Source organism: Artibeus jamaicensis, unplaced genomic scaffold (genome assembly GCF_021234435.1).
Source record: "Artibeus jamaicensis isolate MK-2021 breed Jamaican fruit bat unplaced genomic scaffold, CSHL_Jam_final contig_415, whole genome shotgun sequence".
Lineage (NCBI taxonomy): Eukaryota > Metazoa > Chordata > Mammalia > Chiroptera > Phyllostomidae > Artibeus > Artibeus jamaicensis.
This window is the reverse complement of record NW_026521823.1, coordinates 37,245,107-37,259,654: the sequence shown is the minus strand read 5'-3', so window position 1 is coordinate 37,259,654 and position 14,548 is coordinate 37,245,107. Positions and strand designations below refer to the sequence as shown.

The 14,548-nt window shown below is 48.0% G+C and overlaps 1 long non-coding RNA gene across 1 annotated transcript; it reads right to left on the bottom strand.

The window, feature by feature from the left end:
* Positions 1-7,272: 7,272 nt before the first annotated feature.
* LOC119037463 (uncharacterized) lies at positions 7,273-14,231 on the bottom strand. Its single transcript, XR_005080202.2, has 3 exons — positions 8,463-14,231; positions 8,305-8,370; positions 7,273-8,083 (listed from the first exon to the last, which is right to left on the bottom strand). It is a non-coding gene; the product is annotated as an uncharacterized LOC119037463 (long non-coding RNA).
* Between the last annotated feature and the right edge of the window lie 317 nt (positions 14,232-14,548).

The window sequence follows — 14,548 nt, the reverse complement described above, 5'->3', positions numbered from 1 at the left end:
AGTGTGGTAAAGTTTAAGTTCCAGTTCCCTTCTGCCCCCTCCTTTGCCCGGCCCTTCAAGGCTTGCCTCTCAGGTTGCCAGTCTTCAGAAAGGCCAGGGAGAGAAGCAAGAAAGACGTGAGTTTTGGGGCCATTGGATCCCCGATATTGGGCCATCTACTGGCTCGCTGACCTTCTCTGAATCTGTGTTATCACCTTTAAAGTGAGTCCATAACACCAGCATGATGCTGTTTGACACGGGTTGTTGTTACAACAAAATACATGCATGTGAAATACCTAGATTCACTTTCCCTTCTTCCTTGCCTTCTAATGGCTTGATTCTAATGGGCTGTAGGGTTTGAAACCCAAGGCTGTTAGACGTGTGCCTAACACACACGTCGAACAAGCCTCTGACGTGGCCTTCCACACAGCTTCGGGGCGCCTTCTCCTGGCGGTCACTTTGTCAGCACTGTGATCTTGGCTTTCTTCCTCTTTCTGTCTACCAGACAGATGAGGTTGGGTTTGGGACAAGTGAAGGATCCTGGCAGTCACGGGTCACATGGCTCACCACTGGGTGGCAGCACCACACACTTCCTTGTGCCCCTGCCTCTTACACAGTGTGCGAAAAGGGGGCAGCCTACCTGTGGGCTGTCCTCCGCTTCTCCAGCTCCTTACCGCACGGATTGCGGGGCCGTTTACCACTTACACTTTCAGGTCAGAGAAAACACTGTGGGTGCGCGTGTTCCTACGCCCTCGTTTAGGATGCAGGGAGCTCTGCCAAAGCAAAACGGAACATGTGTTATTAGGTTATTTTCCCTGGGAGGTTTTCCTTACACAAAATTATCTGCAATTAAAAATGTGGAGACATTTTCCCAGCATGGCACGGCTATTTAGAAGACAGGGACAAAGCCTCTATCGAAAAAGCAATTTATGATGCCCGTAATTTTCTCCCTCCGCCCTGCCACTGGGAGCGTAGCAGGTTAAAAGGAACTCGGCTCTGGTCTCACCACTTAGCCTGCAGTCTCTCCCAGGTAATGGCCGGTTTTAACTTCAGCCCTGGCCGTGGACGTAATTACGCCCCAGGCTCAGAGGAGCGATTTGCGATGGAATCAAAGCAGCGACTGGGCTCAGAACGAACAACAATCGCTACCACATATGTGAGGGTAAGAAGCATGATGAGGTGGGGGAGGGGCGGCCCAGAGAGCACTGTCTCACGCAGAAGAGTGCTGTGAACCGAAGTTTTGAAATACAGTATCATAAAAAGTAAGACGGGACTGCATGAAGTGAGTGAAATAGTTTTCCTGATGTCCTCTTTGCTTCTCCAGTATTTTTCTATCACAGCACACAGTCAGATGGTCCCAAATAAAGAGCTCTTCACTGTGCTTTCATTTTCTGTACCAAACATTCCAAGTGGATACTTTTATTTCTTTCATAAAACCTTGGGGAAAAAACCCCCACAGGCTTCGTGGCTGTAAAGCGATTTGAAGGTTCCATCTTGTCCCATTCTTCTGTCTTCAGGAAGGTTCAAAAGGAACCTTTCCCAAGAAGTTGAAAGTCTACACTGGAAATACTCTTAAAACATTCTCTCTGAGACCCAACACCTTTCTTAGACCCCTAAGTGGGAAGAGTCAAATATTTTTACCAAGGACGGCACAAGGGATCCCAAGTTGGGTGACCCCATGGAAATCGGGGCTCTGGTGTTCGCAGGCCCTGCAACTCAGATAAGTCACATGACGTTGGCACACTCAGATCCAAAGATCATGACCTGTTACTACGTCGGAGGCTTTCTCCAAGGGACAGGGACACAGTGGGTATGAAGGTGCTCTGTAAACAGGAGAGAGCCAGTCCAGTTCCACTTCTTCGTAGCCGTGCTCGCTCCGTGGGTAGAGAACCCGAATCCCACAGAACGGCAGTGCACACGCACCGCGGCGCACAGCGGCCTGGAAGGACGTGGGATCCGAGGCCAAAGGGGGGACGCAAGGCCCACGGACACCCAGCCACTTCCTGGTCCCTTTGGGGGAGGGGCATCTGTGCATTTTCCATGGCCCAACCTTGATCTAGCTCTGAAACTGTGAGCTTCACCTCCTGGTGAGTGACAGGAGGTTCGGATTCGGGCCACTATCTTGCCACAAGGCTCTAAGTCATGTATTTACTTATTTGGTTATTCATTCAGAATAAATAGTGATTAAAGACACGGGCTTTTCTACTAGGCAGTCTGGGTTCAAATCCTGGTTCCACCCATGATTCAAGAGGTTACTCGGGGATAAATACAAATATTAGCCCGTGTGTATTGAGCGTTGGGAGAGGCCAGCGATGTTCCAAACGCTTTGTGTGTATCCACTCAGGTGATCTTCACAATAACCCCACGAGTGAGCCCCACTATGACATCCATGCACCAGCTGATGAAACAGGCCAAAGCACTTCGGTAGCGTCATCAGGACACTGGGCTAGTGGGTGGCAGCCTCACGTACTCATCACACTTATGGCGAACTCCCCCGAGAGAAAGGTGTCTGTCTACACAGCTGAAGTGCTTAGAATGGCGTCTGCCACTCGGTAAGTTTTCAGTGACAGCTGGTACCCACTGTGTATTCAAGACCCATGGCGACCCAGTCACATTGCTGGGTGCACAAGTCCCACCCCACACCTACCACAAACAGTGACAGCTGCTCTGATTACCCCCCGGCTGTGCTGGAGATCAAGTCCGAAAGGCAAGGCGCCAGTATTCACATGTGCTTCTGACAGGGAGAAGCAACCTCGTTTGGAGGACGGGGTTGGGGTTGGTGTGTGTCAGTGGCGCCCTGACATGACGCCCTCGTGAGGGGAAAAACTTGATCTGAGAGACACATCATCACACCCTTTTGCTGGACTAAACACCATCCGGCGCTGTGGCGAGTGTCTAGACCTCCGTTTGCCAAAATAACTGATCTGACTCTGCGGTTCCTCGAGTGTCACGCTGACTCCAGCGCCGTTGTCATAACTCCGGGCTTGTTTATTTCCCTCCAGAGGAGGACACTTACAGTGATATAAATGCCTGTTTTGTTTTCCAGGCATTTGCTGGCCCTCTACCAGCAGAGAGCTGACCTTCCTAAACACGCTATCAACATGAATTTGCAAAACACTGTGCTCGGGGCTCTATTTCTTCATGCTTTCCTTAGTTGATATCTACTATTTGGGGTTAATTCTGTTATAATTTTTATATTACAAGGTCATGGAATAAACCCAACAGGGGCCCTCTCTGCCTTTTGTCTCCAAGGATGTCTTACAGAGGGAAATTGAGCCTAATATAATTGGTGAAAATGTTAAAGAACACCACGGTTCTTTTAGCCCAGCAGGCAAATCACTGAGGGAGCATCGTAACCTGACATTGGTGTGATTTTAAAGGGCGTTTCTTGACCGCCTACTCTGACCTAAATTCCAGAATATAATACAAACCATGTTGTGTCGAACGCGTTACTTAACTTTCTCGGGCCCCAGTTTCTTTATTTGGGAAATGGCGAGGCAGGGATAAAATAACTTGTGAAGCACTTTCTAAGTATTGATTACTTCATTCAATCCTCTTGAAAGCCCTGTGAAATAGATGTCCCCATTACATCGGATGACCCCAAAGCTGAGCCTCCCGACCCAAGTCCTCACAGCTGGTAAACAGCAAGGTGAACGCTCCAATGCACTTGATGTCTAAGTCCTGGGTTCCTTTCCCTGGGCCCAGGACTAGGAAAGATCGCCATTGGAGAACTCAAAGGCCCAAGCACTTGGTGCCAGGTTTTATAATTGTCAACTGGATTGTTCTTATCCTAGTTATTTGGACACTCCGGCCCCAGAAGTTCTTGATATCTGTGTTTGCAGGTCAGCGCTCAGAGAGCTCGTAAACAGTTTCAAAACACAAGTGCTCCATTTCAAAGGCAAGCCAAGCCAGACTGACGTTAAAGTCAGAAAGTTCCGTTGCCTCTGCTCCGTGGACTTGCTTTGCATGCTAGAGGTCAAGTTTTCCTGGTGATAGGGGGGACTTAACCAGGAAGTCCTCAAAGCAGGAAATTTAAGCAGCAGTGCCCAAAGGTCATCAGTGGGGAGATGGCCTTGAGAGGGGCTTTATCTAACTGGACCTGCCCCCAGGAGTCAGGCATAAGCAAACACATGATCTTTTTGCCAAAGGTTGTACAATTAGGGAAACGGCTGACATCACTGGGGTTACTTTAGACCACGGCGGGAGCACACAGTGATGAGGCAATGCCAACGTGCACAGGTAGGGACTGAAAGTGAGAAACTTCCTTTAGGGAGGGGGTGGGGCGTAGCGCCCTAAATTCAGGACGTTCTTATGCTCCGGCTCCCCTTCCCCTCCTGCTCCTGCTCCTCCTCCTCTTCCTTCTATTCCTCCACCTCCTCCTGCTTCTCCCCCATTGCTCATCCTTTCACATGACAGCAGTCAGTCCGTTTTGCTCAATGCATTGAACTCAGAGCCTACTCTGTCCTCCATGTTTATAATTTTTTCAGTTCACTGAAACCTCCTCAGACATGCCTCACACCAAGCCCTACTAGGTACCACTCAAGGTGACATGCAGACAATTCTCTACCCCTGTTTGACATACTTGTTCCTGGAAACGATTGCTCCTTCAGATCCTGTTCTTTGCACCTGTCCCGGAATGACGTGGGCCAAGGCACTGCCTTCTTACCAGGGAGTTGAGCGAATCGGAAGGGCAGCAAAAGTAGTTTCAAGAGATGCGCTTGGGATAAAAACCTGATGAAGTTAGAAAAATTACCATAGTCAATGGCAAGAGCCAGTTGTTATAGTCCATGCACTTGACCTTAGGGCCCTGTGATTTATTTCTTTAAAGCACCATGAAAAGGGTCCATATTCCACAAGAATGGAGTAGGAAAGGCAGCAAAATGATGGTTCTTGCTCCGGTCCCTGTCTCCCTCCCAGAGCCTCTCTGAGACCAAGGAGGCCAGCATGGAGCCAGGTGTGCAGAGGCTGCCCCCAGCCCAGCAGCTCCTGAGCCCAGCCAGGCCCTAGGACCACTTCTCCTGCCCTCAGGACGTGGCAGCGCCAGCCTTCCCCCAGGGCCGTCCTCCCCTTGCTCTTCTGAGAGTCTAAGAGGAAGCCCGCGGCTTGATCAAAGGCTGGCTGCAGTGCAGCTCTGGCAACAGGTCCGTGGACTCGAAGGGGAAGGCCTGGCGTGTGGGCACAGCCCTGTTCCCTCTGGGCTCAGAGACCACAGGCCGAATGAGGTCAGGGCTGCGTCAACTTGGCACGGCGGTTGTATTCACCCCCAGCCTTCTTGGCTGGCTGATGGCAGGCCTCGGAGCCCTTTCTGAGAACCTCCTTCCCCGCCCCTCTGTGTGGTGCATCTCGGAGCACTCCACAGAAAGCTTCCTCTTCTTCCGTAACGCATGTCAGATTTGCAGAACCCCAGTCAGTGAAGCCTTTGTCCACACTGGCTGCCTTTGGTGCTTAAAATGCAGCTGAAAATTGTTTGGTTTCCTGCTCTATTCTGTGCAGATTTAGCCTAAAATTCCTTAAATTAAAAAAGAATCCCCAGGATGCCTCAAGTCCATCCCGACATCTGCCCGCCCCCCCACTCCCAGCCCTGCATTAGCAGCAGCGTCACTTCTGCAACTAGAAGAGGGAAGGAGAGAGTCCCTCCCAACTGTAGCAATGTAGAAAGAGGTAGAAAGTACATTGTGCCCTCACTGGAGTTAGTACGTGACACCAGTGGAATTTTGTAAAAAGACCTTGGGATGAGAGAAGGGAAATCTGGATTCTAGCCCCAAAGGAACCACTTAAAAAGTAACAATTTTTTTTTGCATCGTACACCCCTTTGAAGACCTAAACTCTTCAGAACCTTCATCGTATACATAGAAGATTTGAAGAGACAGACAATAGAGTTGGCCCTCAGAGTAACGATCTGTCCCCGTCTTCCCCCACAATCTTTTCTGGCACACAGAGTCCATCCATCTTGCCTTAGGAGGGAAACACCCTAGCAAGTAACATTTTTAATGTTCAAAATGCTCACGGCCCCAGGTGGCCTTGAGAGAAAAAGAGAACAGGGCAGGCTGGGGCGTTGAATCAGCTGGTAGCTGTCTCCTGTCCGTGGTTTTCACGGAATGCTAAAATTATCCACTGCTCCGTGGAGTGTTATGTGCGGTTCCATATGGTTCATATCCTAGCAATCTAGCAATTCATCAGTCTGTTTACATACTGATGTTATACTTAGATTGATATTTAACTCTGCCCAGAATCCGCGCCTTGCAAAAGACTTACAGATGACTGCTCTGCGGTAATAGAGTAGAGAATGCACTAAATAAAAACTAGTAATCGCTGAGTTACAAATCATGGTTCCTCCCTCTTGATGTACACATACAATCTCATTCCAACACACACACACACACACGTAGAGGTCTACACAGGTAGAGTGGGCTATGTCGGAGTCCCCGACGTGGACAAGATTGCTAACTACTGAATGTCAATTCTTTTTAAAACAGCCACTATATTTCTGGATACAAACAGCCTCAAGAAAAATGTATGGAAAGTAAATAAACAGCTGTCAGTACGCACATAAAAAACTGTGCACTTACCATTCTTCTTTTCTACTTGTTTTTATTTCATGGTATATGTCACAGTGGCATTTAAAATCTGTCAACAACAAATTGCCTTTTTATTTCTGCTTCCTTAGCTTTACAGAATCTTAAAGTTGGAAAGGGGTTGGAAGGTTGGCTATGCTGTCTTCCAGCCCAAATGAGAGGGACTTCATTAGGACTCTTGGTCTATTGAGTTTTGTGTCTTAGGGACTCAGCATTATGTTGACTTCTATTAAATTTAAACTTTTTGTATTTGTCCACCCTTCTAGTATTTCTAGATCTTTCAGGCCAGTGACATGAAAGGTCTAGAGTTTTAAAAATGAAGACGTTTTCTTGTTTCTGGAGTCCTGCATCTTTTCCATTCTCCACGATTCTCTGGACATGTTTATATTGTCCGGTCATATTGCATTGTCTGTCCAGTTTCATGTTAGTTTGACCCTTTCCTGTCTGAAAATCAGTTTTTATTGCTTTGAAAAAATAAAATTCACACGGGAATAGGAATATTGGTTTTGTTTGAGGCTACATGAGCCTTGAGGGGTGAGATTACCCTCTTTTGTCCAGGTCTGTTTCTTTCTCAAACCGAGGAAACTAGGATTATCTCCACCAACCACTGACTGGGTCACTTGAAATAGAAAATCATAATTCTTCACTCACTTCCTTTCAAAGTTATTCAGTCTGACTATACACACACACAAAGACAACAATAATAATAACAGCAGCAGCTAATATTTATTTTGTACTTGCTACATACCAGGCACTAGGTTAAACAGGTTCATTATTTCAGGTAATTCGTATAACAGGGTTATGAAGTAGCCCTATTAACCATCCCATTTTCAGATAAAGACACACAGCTTAAAGAGATCATATGGCTTGCTCAATGACACCTAGAAAACAGTCGTGTGGAGTCTAGTCTGGGTTCATGCCCTCCCTAACTCCTATCCTGCTGAACACAGGAAGGAGGCAAGTTAGTACCCCTGGTGAATTTGGTGTCCATTCTAATATCCATTTCCCCCAAGGGGAGTTAGCTCTTCTCACTGGTATTGGTATTGTTATTACTGTTATTAATATCGTTGGGGTCTCAATGCCAGTTAGTGGTACTGATGACACGTGAACTTTGGATGACCCAATGGATACTAACAAACCCAGCCGTGGGGTAAAGCATTGCCTTTGATCGTGTCTAACGCCTCATTGTGCACGGGCTGCATTCAGGCTGTGTTTGTAAGTTAGTTCGGAACTGCAAACACGTCCCCCCACTGAAATAACACTTCAGATCTGCTTGCCCCCCCCCACATAATTAGAAGAGTGGAGTACAGGACTCACACTTTTACAACACTGCGTTTTAGCTGCACATTCTTCTTCAGTCTGCTGATCCTGAAAAATTGTCCAGAACCGAATGTGGAACCCTCTGCCATGAAGCACATTCATATTGGCGTCTACATGATAGAGGTCAGCTTATTCTGGAACACGGTCCTCTCTGTGAGCTCCCCCCTCGTCTGAGTGTGGGCACCAGGTGGGCACACAATCACTGTCTCCTGGGTGGATGAAAACACTGAAGAGTTAGAGAACCCAGAGGCCCCAGGGTGGGAAGGTACAATGTTGGGGGAGAGTTCGTGAGATCAGATCGCAGGGGGACCTGAGCTTTCTTACTGGTGTGACTGTAACTCCTCTCTAACTCCTTCTTGTGATGGGTGCAAGGAGAAAACTGGTAGAACTGGCGCTAAGCCTGAAATTCTCCATAGGGGTTGATAATTACCTTGATATCCTGTGCCCAGTAGAGATCCCAATAACACGATTTCAACTGAGAAACATGGATTTCCCCCTAAATGAGCCAAAAAGAAAGTTTACTCAACCCGAGCAACCCTGAGGAGTTTGCTAGTATGCAGTTGACCCACAGCCTCTACTTTTCCTTACCTGCTCCAGATCAGTGGCCTGTGATTTGAAAAAGAATCCCTCGGGTGTGTACAGATGACCTGCTGGGGTATTGGCCCGATCGATGGAAATATTACTTTAACCACCGACGCAGTCGTGGGCCCACTAAATTGGTGGCTGTCATCGTGTCCTCATGTTCTTCCCCAGGGGCTCAGAAAAATCGAGTTAATTTTATTTCTGTGCGACAAGTGTCCTCAGTGAAAACAGTGACAGCGTCTTGCTCCAACTAGCCCCTGGTGGGCCTGGGCTGGGCCTGGTGGGCTGATGCGGGAAACGTACCATCTCCTCTCCCCAGGGGTCCCCCAAGTCTCTCAGTCTCTGTTCACCTGGGCCAAACTTAAATGCATCTTTTAAAGCAAAATATCTAATGGTCTATACGTATAAAATACTTCACAAGTGTTGAGGCCTTTACTTGTAATCACTAAAGCGTGGAGTGTCTGTCCGCCGGTGAATGGACATAGAAACTGTGGTGCGTCCCTGCATTGGGTTCCTGGCTGCAGCAATACCGATACCTGTAACAACATGGACAGGTGTCAAATGCATCTTGCTAAGTGAAAGAAGCCAGACACAAAGGGCGGCAAACTGCAGGATGATCTTCGCATAACATTCTGGAAAGGCCGAACTGCAGAGACAGAAATTCCATCAGTGATTGCCAGGGGCCGGATTAAGGGGAGAGGTTGACCACACATGGGAGAGAGGCATTTGGAAAGGTGATGGAACAGTTCTGTAGGCTCATCATGGTGGTGGTTGCATGAGAACACGTGTTTGTCAAAACTCATAGAACGGTTCACTAAAAAAGAAGAATTTTAGTAGATGTATGTCAGACCTCAATAGACTTCACCAAAAATAATTTTTATGTTCTTTTTTGTAAAGGAAGGAAGGAAAGAAAGAAAACCAAAAAACTAAGCGATGTCACGGTACCCCTAACCCTCTAAGTGTTCAGAGAGATGTCTTTAATCGAGAACGATGAAAGGGACAGCCAAACGGGGTCAGGACTGAGCAGAATTCACCCTCAGGGCAAGCCATTTACTGTCCCGAGAGGCCACAGAAGGCCCTTGGGGGTACAGCATTTCCAACACGCCAACTTCTAGAACCCTCAGCTCCATTGTGTCTGGATGACAGAGGTACTAGAGTGAGAGCCAAGCTCGGTGTCTCTGGGTGCATGTCCTTCATTGCTTCTTCTCTTCCAGGTTGGAGAGCAGATACCTAGATGGTCTATGAGCAGAAGTGTGATGTGAGGTCCACATAGTTTCCAATTGCTTCACACAGCACCTCGCTGACTTCTCCTAAGCAGTTTCCAAGATGGGTTATCACACCAGTGCGCAGGTGAACAGGCTGAGGTTGGAGGGATGCGGCTTGGCCAGACCACAGCAAGGTTGTGGGTTGGGCTCTGGGGCTTCTGACTTCACACTTGTTTTGCTGTTTATTGGTGGTCGTGGTGGTTAAACAGTTCTTAACTCTTCTTCTTTGAGATGAGTCAGTCAACAAAATAAGGAGAAAGACTGGTCGAGGTCAAAAGCTTTTCTTTCATGGCAAAGATAAAAATCAGAATCAATTTCTAGAGAAGAGACACAGCCCTGGCCTGGTGACTCAGTTGGTTGGAGTGTTGTCCCAAACACCAAAAGGTCACAGGTTTGATTCCTGGTCGGGGCATGCAGGGCAAGCAACCAATGTTTCTCTCTCTCTCTGTCTCTCTCAAACTGATAAACATATTCCCAGGGTAGGATTAAGGAAGTAATTTAAAAAAATAAATTAAAAAGAGGCATAAAGTAAATGTCAGGACGTTGTCCAGAGTTGCCCTTCTGTGGCTGCAGGAAATCAACATCTGATTCACAGCTGTGTGGTTCAGGACAGTACTCAGGTGTTTTGACTACACTACTGAAAACACCTGGATATTTAGAGTTTTGAGAGGAGCTGCCTGACATTTTCCATGCCAGCCATGCATCCAAGTGACTTGCATGCCCCCTCGGGGACCCAATGCAGGTGCACGGTGGTTGGATTTGTCTTCACGGGGCGGGCATCGCAGAGAGCACTGTTGTTGTGCCTGAAACCACTGGGCTCTCCCATATGAAAGAATGGGCAATAAATCACAGCGTCACCCACCTTCCTGGTCACGTGGATCCTGGCCCTACATTGCACAGGAGACATGGAGTGTGCAAGGTTTGGGTTCGGTACAGGAACAGCCTTGGGAATCGTCACACCGGAAGGGTCAGAATGTTGGGAAGTGTGTAACAGGAAACTCTTGCAGTGGCAGCTGATAAGCTGAATATCCTCTCGACTCTCTCCTCTCTTTCTGGCACAAATCGGGCTCCGAGTGCTTCTGCAATGTCACACAGAGTAGATGGCCCCTTATACCGCGCCTCTGTTTGAACACCTTCCAGCGTTCCACAGGCCTGTGTGAGAAGTGGAGGCCTGGTAGCGTTGACCACAGGGTTGGTGTGGAGGGAAAAGTGGAACAGACTGTGACAAGGGCTGTGTGTGCACCGTCACACGTCACACTGAGTCCCCTCTCCGCCCGGACGTAGGTCCCAGGTGGCTGAACTCTGCCCTGCTGCTTTCTGGCCCAGGAAACCGTTCCCCTTTTCTCTTCTTCTCTTTCTATGTCTCAACCTTCCTCATCAAACCCTAGCAGCGGGCCCACCCCTTCTGAAGAAGGGAGTCCTGTTTGGGAGGTCTCTCCTTTGTTCGTTCAGTTCTTTCCTTCGTTCATCCAGGTTGGGGAGGAGCCAGGAGGGAGGGGCAGAGAGGTGGGGTGGGAGGAGGGTCTCTAGAGACAGACGGTGGAGGAAAAGCTGAAGCTGGGAAGCCCACGTGCCCTCGAGGCCTCCCAGCACATCGACCTTCATCCACTTCTCTGTTATGTGCAGCCGACCTCGAGCAGTTCTTGTGCTTAAAGGCTTGGAGCAAACTCAGTTTGCGACATTTGTGACAACTTGGATCTTCACAGGAGAGAAATTATGGATTGAAACTCTGTTAGTGAAGACGTGACTGAGATAGTATAAATATCTCCCTTAAACGGCCGACTTTGAAGGCACCCTCTCCAGTGCATTTTAAATATGACTCAGTTTCTAAACATGTGGTCTTCACATAGTTCTATCTTCACACCTGCAACAAAGTGAGGGTTTCCAGACGAAAACATTCTCCGTTCCTTCTGCCGTTTACCATAGTATTTAGGTGAGATTAATGCAGAAGCAGTGAGCCTGAAAGGCTGAGCTGGGCCAAGACCTCTCTCCGAGGGCACAAAGGCACCGTTTTGAACATCATCCCTGGCAAAGGCGTATAGGGTGAGAAGAAACATCTGTCTCTCCGACTGTCGCTGCCTTCCAGCTTCTGCGGGAAAGAGGCCGGGGGTGGGGTGTAGGCAGCAAGAGGGACGATCTTCCTGATCGGTTTACTTCCTGCAGCTCTGGGTTCTATGGGACCAGTGGGAGTGAGGCAAGTGTGTATGAACTATGAGTGACATCAGGCAAACCAATCGTCTTTCCCGCCTCATGTTCAATATCCTATCTCTCAAGTTGTGGCCAATTTAACCTTCAGGTAGGCCTGCGCCCAGAATGCCTGTCACAGGGTGGAACACTGAGAATCTCTGGACGTGGCCCACTTCCCATTTACAATATTAAAATAAACACAATAAATTTTATACAAATGACTGAGTTGTGCTTGGAATCACTAAAACTGCTCCAAGCATAACAGTCATTCAGTCAACAAACACATTCCGGGTGCCAAGGCCAGCCTGAGGTGACAAGGTGCCCGCCATGACTGGATCCTGCACCTTGACCTGGAAGGGTTTGCAGCCGAATTGGGAGACAAATACACACCCAGATGACTCCATGGCTATGTTAGAAGGGTAAACATGGGTGCAGAATAAATGCAGCTTGGAGGGCTCCAGGGAACTCTGGGGGTGGAGTCAGGAAGGCCAGTCCTGGAGAAGGGTGCCCAGAGCAGCCTCAAAAGAGGAGCAGAAAGTGACGAAACCAGGAAGCCCCTGATTGGGGCATTTTTACTCCTGGGAAAATCTCGACCCAGAAAGCATCGACTTTTCCACTGAGCAGGCTGCCAGTTTCATTTTTCCATGAAAATATACACCCATGCACAGGCACACCTTTGCCCTCCTCGGTCTCGTTGGATAGATTGCAATGACTTTTTTGTTCTATTTTCCCAGGTCTCCAATGTATTTAGACATAAATTCCAACGGTGAATAAGGAGCGAGGGCAGCTCATCTCTGTGATTTCAAGCACTCTGGGGAAAGATTTAGGGCGGCAAATGAATAACAGTTAATATTTTTCCATGGGGTTGGCAGATCAGATGGTGTTTCTCTTTAGAAATAATTTAGCTTTCTAGTGAGGTTATCTTGCACACTTTCCAGGGTCCCCTGATATAAATAGACTAAGCAGTAAGGAAGAAATCAAAACAAGTGTGTGTTTGGCTGGAACACGGTGACAACGGTGTGGAGTGGAAGAAGAAAAACACAAGAAAACAACAATTAACAGAAAGCTGTAGGACGTAGTTCGTCACTATGCTATCACTGTGGCCTCTTCACCAGATCAACTGGTTGGTCATTAAATACCAAGCTAGAAACTCAGGGTCAAGGTCAAGGAGAAACTATAGGTTGCCATGAAACGGTGGAGGTATTTGGCTCTTCTAATTTATTTTTAAAAATTACTTCAAGTTCAGCAAGTTTCTTCCATAAAGAAAGAGGAAAGAAAATGTCACTATTAGTCAACAAAGAAAAATGGGTTCAGTTCCAAAGTTGTCTAGAGCTTGGCGATGACAAGCTGGGGATCATAAATGGAGACGGACCTGCCCACACACCTTATCTCCCTCTTTTCTTGGCAGGGGTACGGGGGGGGGGGGCAGTGCAGAGCCTGAACCAATATTTACCTTCATTATATTTGTACATCTGAATCAACAGTATGACCTTTTTGACCTAGATTCTGCTAAACCAAAGGGGAGGTAGGGTGAACAGTGTCCGGGTTTAGCCAGAAGTCTATGTTTTTAAACTGGAAAGACTGGGATGGTTGGTCACCCTGAGGGAGAGTGAATTCCCAAACAAGTAGCCATATTCTGACTAAAGGAATTCTGGGATGGGAAGGGCTATTTGTCTGTAGGTCAGAATACAGTACCTGCCCAGTCAGTGACTTTGCCTGTTATGTCTCCTTCCTTTACACGTGGTATCTGGGCCTGTGATGGAAGGGAATAAAAAGGAGCAATCCCTTCTTCTCCCATATATTCTCAGGGTCCCTGCCTCTTTCCTATGGCCAGATCAGTTACTAGCAGGCAGACACAGCCAATCAAGTTCTCGGTCAATGACAATTACATCTACCTTAACAGTCAGATTGGCATTTCTGAGAGGCTTTCAGATTGTTCCCCCAGTCCAGTGGGGAAAGGATCATCTGGGAACTTGTTAGACACGCAAATCATCAGACCTTGCCCATGTCCTTGACAGACTGATTCAGAAACCCGAGGGGGGCCGCCCAGCTTGGTTCTAGTAAGTCTTCTGGGGTATTTGGGGCCACCTTGCTCTGCAGACTTATCTAAAAAAATCAGACAGTCTTGGTGTATACTGATGTACCTGTCACAGGGGAAAATGAAGTTAGAGTGCAGGACATGAGTTTAAAGAACTTCTATTACAAACAGAACAAAGGCTAAATAAACATCCAAAAGAATTCAATCAGATGCCACCTTCTCCCCTCCTGTGTCCCTTTGAACACCCTCATCCTCCTCACTCCCACCCTTTCCTCCCACTAGGATGGGAGAATCTGACCCTGGGGGGAGAGAAGGCCCCTTCAGCGCTGACCCCATTAGGTCAGCAACAGGTCTCCTGAAGGCCTGCTGGTCTCTGCCCTTCTGGGTACACCCCACTCAGGGTTGCCCAGCAGCCTGGCTTCCTGGCCTTCAGGAACATGATGGATTAGCTCAGAACCATTGCGGGGGTGAGGGCTACTGAGCTCAGGTGCTGCAGAAATGGCAGGTGGTTGGAGCTGACTTGACAGCAATTAAATGTACAAATCTTTGATTAGGCTCCCGGGAACGGAGTCATTAGCAACCCAGAACGGACCAGCTTGCTT